We start from the raw sequence: 7262 nt of genomic DNA, 5'->3' as shown, positions 1-7262 counted from the left end.
AGAGCAAAAAGTAAATTCTCCAAGTAATTCTTATAATAAAAATAATGCAAACAATAGCAAAATTAAATCAAATTTTTTGGAAAATAACTTTCCGAAAACTGATTTGAAGTAAAAATTTTTAGAATAGTAAAATCGGTATTTAAGAAAAGTTGATTCAGATGCTGAATCAAAAAAAATATAAACAAATAATTAAGCAATTGATAATTTGAAAAATCATAAATTTCGTCATTTAATATTTTCTAATTATATATAAGAAACTACTTTTAAAAAACACTTAAATCTTACTTATAGAGGTTTAGTTTATTCAAAATAGTGCTTGAAAAAGCCTTCGGAACAATACATAAATTCAAAAAAAGTTGATGTTAATCGGCCTAAAAGTACTATTTTATTTCAAAATAAATCTAAGATTCTATTTAAATATTATAAAATAACTAGATTCTAAAGGTAATACACTTCTTCTTGATTTAGATGAAACTCTAATTCATAGTCTTAATCTCTAAGAGAAACCTGATCATATTATAACTGCTAGAGGAGAAGGAAATATTGAATAAAAAGTAATATAATTACAAATTTTATTTTTTTTGAATATGATTTTACAATTGAAATAATCAATTATAATTACATATATATGTGTATTGAATTAAATATCCTTATTAATAAAAAGCTTGAACTACAAATTATTTTTTATAATTTTTAAAATATAGTTTATTATATATATTAATAAAAAAAAGATTGGAATAAAAATAAGGCCTTATTGTATGGAATTTTTATAAAAATTATCTTAGTTTTGGGATATATATATATTTACTGCAAGTAGTCCAAATTATGCTGACGCAATAGTTAACTTTTTAGATCCATAAAAAAAATACATTTATGGAATTTTAAATAGAACCAATTGTATGGAAACTAAAAATGGATTTTTTATTAAAGATTTAAGAATTGTTAGAGATGCAGATTTGAAAAATACTATCCTAATAGATAATCTATCTCATAGTTTCGGATTTTAAATTGATAATGGGATACCTATCCTTGAATGGTATTCTGATAAAAATGATACTGAACTAAAACATTTAATGGCTTATTTAGTTTAGGCTGCTTAATGTGATGATATAAGAGAATTTAATAAAAAAAATATGAGATTAAATGAACTTGTAGAAAGCAAAATTGAAGATCTTGAAAAATGGTGATTTTTATTTTTGTTACTTATTAATTTTTAAAAATAAAATTTTATTTTTTTCATTTTAATTTTTATATATTTTTTAAATATAAATATTTTAATCTTTCATATTTAGCTATTTTTTTGCAAATATTATTTTTTAAAATATGTTTTTATTTTATTTAATTTATGGATACTTTTTTCATTTTATTTAAAATTATTATTTTATTTGCATACCTTAATAATCTTAAAGAAAATTATTAAAAGTGTTTTAAAATATTATCTAGATTTTACTTATATAGCATTTATTATTGGGGACATATTATTTTTTGCATAAAAAATATAATGATGATTATGTTTCCAATATTTAGAATTATTATTTTATTGTTCATTTTAACTTTTGCAAAATATTTTTACTAAATATTCCTTATTTATTTATTATATTAGTTTTTTTTAATATTTAAACTATTGTTTAAAATATAATTTATAAAATCATATATTTTTATTTCTAAATTGCATTTAAATTGAATCATATATTTTATTTTAATTATTCCTTTATTTGTTATTCTATTCAAACAAATTCTAATTTTATTTAAAATTAACTTCTATTTACTATTATTAATATTAAAATTTGCTTAATTTAAAAAAAAAAATACTTTTAATTATTCATTTCAGAAAATTTATCTAATTTTACACTATTTATTTTTAAATATTGCTTCATAATAGTGTTAATTTAGATTTTTATTATAAATAAAATTTTATTATTACTAAAAATAAAATCTGTATTTTACCTTTTTCTTGCATTTTTTTTTTGGATTGAGTTTTAAGAAAAAAATAAAAAAATACATAAGAAATAATAATATTTAATTCTTTTAAAAAGTTTTAAATTTTCGAATTAAAATCTAGTTTGTTTTTTTAATTTGTCTTGTCTTTTTTTATCAAATAAACATTTTTACAACTTAAAAACTAGAAAGTGCATATCTCCTTCTTATAGTTTTATGATTTTGTTCTTAATTTTATTAATGATATGTTTTATCTATTTCTAACTTTATTAATTTTGCTAAGTTTTATTTTATTTTTCTTATTTAAAGGAATATAAATATTTATACTAATTATTATTTTCATTCATTCATTCTTACTTATTTTTGTTTTTTTTATTTTATTTTATTTTAAAAAACATGTTCAAATGCGCTTATTACAATAAAAAATTATATTTTTAAGAAGGCTCACATTTTTATAAAATGAATTTATTATTTAAAATTTAGAGATTATAGTATTTAAATATTAAATGTATTTTTAAACATAAATATAATTTTTATGATTTATTATATAAATTTAAATAAATGTAAATTACTTAATAATTAAATATATTTACAATTGAAATCAACTTATTTCCATTTATTAAATTAATTAAATATTAAAATAATAAAAATAAATTTATAATATTTTTTAATTATTAATATTTCTTATTTATTTAATAAATATAATTAATTAAATATTATATATTAAAATTCTTTATTAATAAGAATCTTTTAAATAGATTCTATAAGCAAACCTTAGAATATCACTTTTATTTAGATTCTTTGAGTTTTAGAATTTATTCTTATTTGACAATTTTTTATGAGGCAGAAATTAACTATATAACACTAATAAACTAAAAAAATAATGGAATATTAATTTTTAAGAATTATGTAAAAAAGATTTTTGTTTAAATTGAATTAATTATATTTAAAAAAATAATATTAATATAATGTAAAATTAAAATTACGCTTTTAAAAACAAAAATAGGAACTGTAACAAATAAAAGGTAAGTATTAAATGATTTTAAACTATCAGAAATTTCTAATTTATCTTAATTTGCTTTTAAATATAGATTTATTAACGCGGCTTCCATTCCCAAAACCATAGTAAACAAAAAGTATTTTTTTCCATAATAAATTTATAAGATTTTCCATTCAGTTTTTGCTGTTTTATGATGAGTTTCTCCACAGTATTATGCTGAATAAGTTTAATACCAATGAGAACCTATATCTAAAGCAGATGCTAATAAAAATAAACCAGATAGAGAAGGATATAATTATGCTAAAATAGCAAGCATTATTGCATCAGAAACTCTATCACAAACCATATCTAAAACGGCTCCAAAAGCATTACACTAATTGAATTTCCTTGCTGCAATACCATCAAATGCATCTAAAACCTAACTAAAACCATAGATAAAAGCGGTTGAAAGATAACATGAATTATAAAATAAGCATGTATATATAATACATATTACTCGACCGTAATCAATTATATTTGGTATATATAGAAAAGTACTAACCATATTTAATTTTATTTATTTTGTTATTTTATTTTATTTAATATATTTTAGATATAATTATTTAATTTTTTTAAGAGTATTTTTTATTGTAGATTAATTATACAAGTAAAAAATTTTTATTATGACTTTTTTACAAATTTTTTATTTAAATATTAGATGTATAATATAATATAAAACTATATTATTTTATTTTAACTTAAAAGTATAATTTCCTCTATTATAATTTATTTTATGAGTTGAAATTTAAAAAGTAAATACTCAATTTTCTTTTTTTCTTATTTACTTAATAATTAAAGTAGCCACAATAATAATAAATAATTTAAGAACAAAAGACAATATAATCCATTATTTCTAATATGTTATTTTTTTAAAAAAATAATCGTAAAAGAAATATTATTAAGCGCAAATATTGTTTAAAGTATATTGAAAATTACTTAATATTTTATAATTTTATAATAAACCATAAAAAAATAATCACTATTTCCTTAAGTCTAAGTAATTACTATAATACATAAAATTTTTACATATTGCAAAGTTTTAGTAAAATAATGAAAAGTTTTAGTTTTCAGAATAATATCAAATAAATAAATCATTGATTTATTTTTTGTATGATAAATTTTCATAATATTATTTTCATAAAAATAAGATTATTAATTTTTTTTAAGAAAATCTAATAAAGTTTTATTTTATTTACACGAACTCAAAATATTATATATAACAAATTATATTACTTTAATTCTTTTCATTTTACTAATATTATCTATTTATTAATATATTTATAGGTCATTTAATATGAAAATAATTACTTTATCTATATCATCATCTTAATTTGTATAACTGATGAGAAATAAATAAATATTATAGAATATGTCTTCCTAATTTACGAAATAAATAAATTTAAGTGGATATATATAAATTTAAATTAAACTATTTTTAAAAGGATTATTATAATTAACTGTTATAAAATCAAATTATATACACTATATTATTAAAATATAATAAGTCTATGAATTTTAAATTTTAAATTGTAATTTTAATTCTTCTGTATTATAATTTAGAATAATTATAATTAAACTAATATAATTAAATTAATAAAATAAATTTATATATATACATAAAAAACATTATAAAATTATAATAAATTATATACATGATATACATTAAAAAAAATTATATAAATTATATTATTTATACAAAATTATATAAATTATATAAATTATATAAATTATATATATTATATAAATTATATACATTATATACATTATATAATTTATATACATTATATACATTATATAAATTTTATACATTATATACATTATGTAAATTATATACATTATATAAATTATATACATTAAATACATTATATACATTATATACATTATATACATTATATACATTATATACATTATATACATTATATACATAATATACATTATATACATTATATACATTATATACATTATATACATTTTATACATTATATACATTATAAACATTATATACATTATATATATTATATACATTATAAAAATTATATACATTATATAAATTATATACATTATATAAATTATATGTATTATATAAATTATATAATTATAAAAATTATATAAATTATATAAATTATTATTATATAAATTATATACATTATATAAATTATATAAATTATTTACATTATATACTTTATATACATTATATACATTATATACATTATTAACATTATATACATTATATACATTATATACATTATATTCATAATATAAATTATATACATTATATACATTATATACATTATATACATTTTTATACATTATATACATTATATACATTATATACATTATATACATTATATACATTATATACATTTTATAAAATATATATATTATATATATTATATAAATTATATACATTATATACATTATATACATTATATACATTATATACATTATATACCGTATATACATTATATACATTATATACATTATATAAATTATATACATTATATACATTTTATATTTTATATTCATTTTATACAATATATTCATAATATAAATTATATACATTTTTTACATTTATTTTATTATAAAAATAAAAAATATAATCATTATATAAGTTATACGTTATACAACATATATATATATATATATATATATATATATATATATATATATATATATATATATATATAAATTTATTTTTTTATATTTTTATATATTTTTTTGTTATATGAATTATTTTTATATTTCACTAATGTTATAAGATTCTATTTTTATTATTTTATAATCTTTTTTTTTAAACGCATATTTTGTTTTAGTACCGTATTAAAATAAATTTACTCTTTATATTGTAAAGGTTTTTTTGTCAAAAAAATTTTTTTTTCATATTAAATTTATACTATTAATTATTATTTTTTTATTAATAATTTCATAATTAGTTTTTAATCTTCTGTAATATAAAATTTTTATTTAAAAATATATAATTTAAATTATCTTCTTGTGGAAAATCGTAAAATATATAATATTTGTTTTTATTATTATTTATTTATATAAATATTATATTTTTATATAATAAAAATTATTAATGCAGTTCAGGAATTCTTATTTTATAAAATTGTATGATTCTTTTTTATTTTCAATTTTCAACTTAATAAAATGTATTGAGAATGAAAATAAAATATAAAACTTTGCATAATTTAAAATAAATATTATTAATATTTAAAAAATTTAATTTTTTGTCTTGATCAACCTTACATTTCTTTATTATAATAACTAAATTACGAATTAAATTGTTTTTATAAATAATAAAATATGATAAAATTTTTAATTTTCAACATATTTATGTCTTTAAATATATATTATAAATTTGACTATAAATACTTATTTTAATAAAATATAATTACCTTTTTTAAATTTATATTTTTTTTTCTTAATATTCACCAAAAATATACATAAAAAAAAATATATATTACAGAATTTTATCTGAAAAGAAATAAATTTTTTAAATATAAAATACAATTTATATTAAAAATTATTTTAAATAAATATAAAATAAAAATGTATTAAATATTTATTTTAGTTTATCGATTTTATAATTGTATAATATTTTTAACAGAGAAATATTATTTTAAATTAAAAAATTTATTGTAAAAATTATTAAGTGAGTAGTAATATGTATTATTAGATTTATATATTATTTATATTATATTTATATTTTTAACATTATAATTATTAAGATATTTAATTTTATTTATATTAAATAAAATAATTTTCTTTTAATTTAAAAAAATATATACTACAATATATTATTTATTAAATTTATATTTTTTTAAATAAAAATAAAATATAAGTTTAGAAATATATTAAATAAAAATTAATTTTTTATTATTAAAATAATAATTATAATATAATAATTATAATTAATTAGTTAATATTAAACTATGTCATCATCAAATCAGTAAATATATAGATTTATCAAAGAATATTAAAATTGCAACTAAGACCATCAATCTCATGCTTAGGAGTTATCCATTATCAATATAATAAATGTCAATAGTTTCTTAATCTAAATATAACTATTTATCTGTCAATTATTTATTATTTATATTTAATTAAATATTTAATTATGTATAAAGTGGAAGATTATGTTAAATTAATAAAATAAAATATATATATGATCTTCCATTTATTTATTTAATTTAAATTTGATAATTATTTAATTCCTTTTATGTTAAACTATTAGAAATCATTTAATGTTATTCAATTAATTGAGATTAAAATTATGAATATT

At 13.8% G+C, this 7262-nt stretch overlaps 11 annotated features.

The window, feature by feature from the left end:
* Nucleotides 1-1895: 1895 nt before the first annotated feature.
* Nucleotides 1896-1947: a microsatellite.
* Nucleotides 1948-2591: 644 nt separating this feature from the next.
* Nucleotides 2592-2636: a microsatellite.
* Nucleotides 2637-4543: 1907 nt separating this feature from the next.
* Nucleotides 4544-4588: a microsatellite.
* Nucleotides 4587-5540: a microsatellite.
* Nucleotides 4679-5664: a microsatellite.
* A 340-nt stretch (nucleotides 5665-6004) lies between these two features.
* Nucleotides 6005-6056: a microsatellite.
* Nucleotides 6008-6044: a microsatellite.
* Nucleotides 6057-6474: 418 nt separating the features above from the next.
* Nucleotides 6475-6550: a microsatellite.
* A 163-nt stretch (nucleotides 6551-6713) lies between these two features.
* Nucleotides 6714-6763: a microsatellite.
* A 10-nt stretch (nucleotides 6764-6773) lies between these two features.
* Nucleotides 6774-6806: a microsatellite.
* Nucleotides 6807-6864: 58 nt separating this feature from the next.
* Nucleotides 6865-6896: a microsatellite.
* Nucleotides 6897-7262: the final 366 nt, after the last annotated feature.

Source organism: Ichthyophthirius multifiliis (assembly GCF_000220395.1).
Source record: "Ichthyophthirius multifiliis unplaced genomic scaffold scaff_1120509250858, whole genome shotgun sequence".
NCBI lineage: Eukaryota > Ciliophora > Oligohymenophorea > Hymenostomatida > Ichthyophthirius > Ichthyophthirius multifiliis.
The sequence above is the reverse complement of the archived record's forward strand: the minus strand, read 5'-3'. Positions and strand labels throughout refer to the sequence as shown.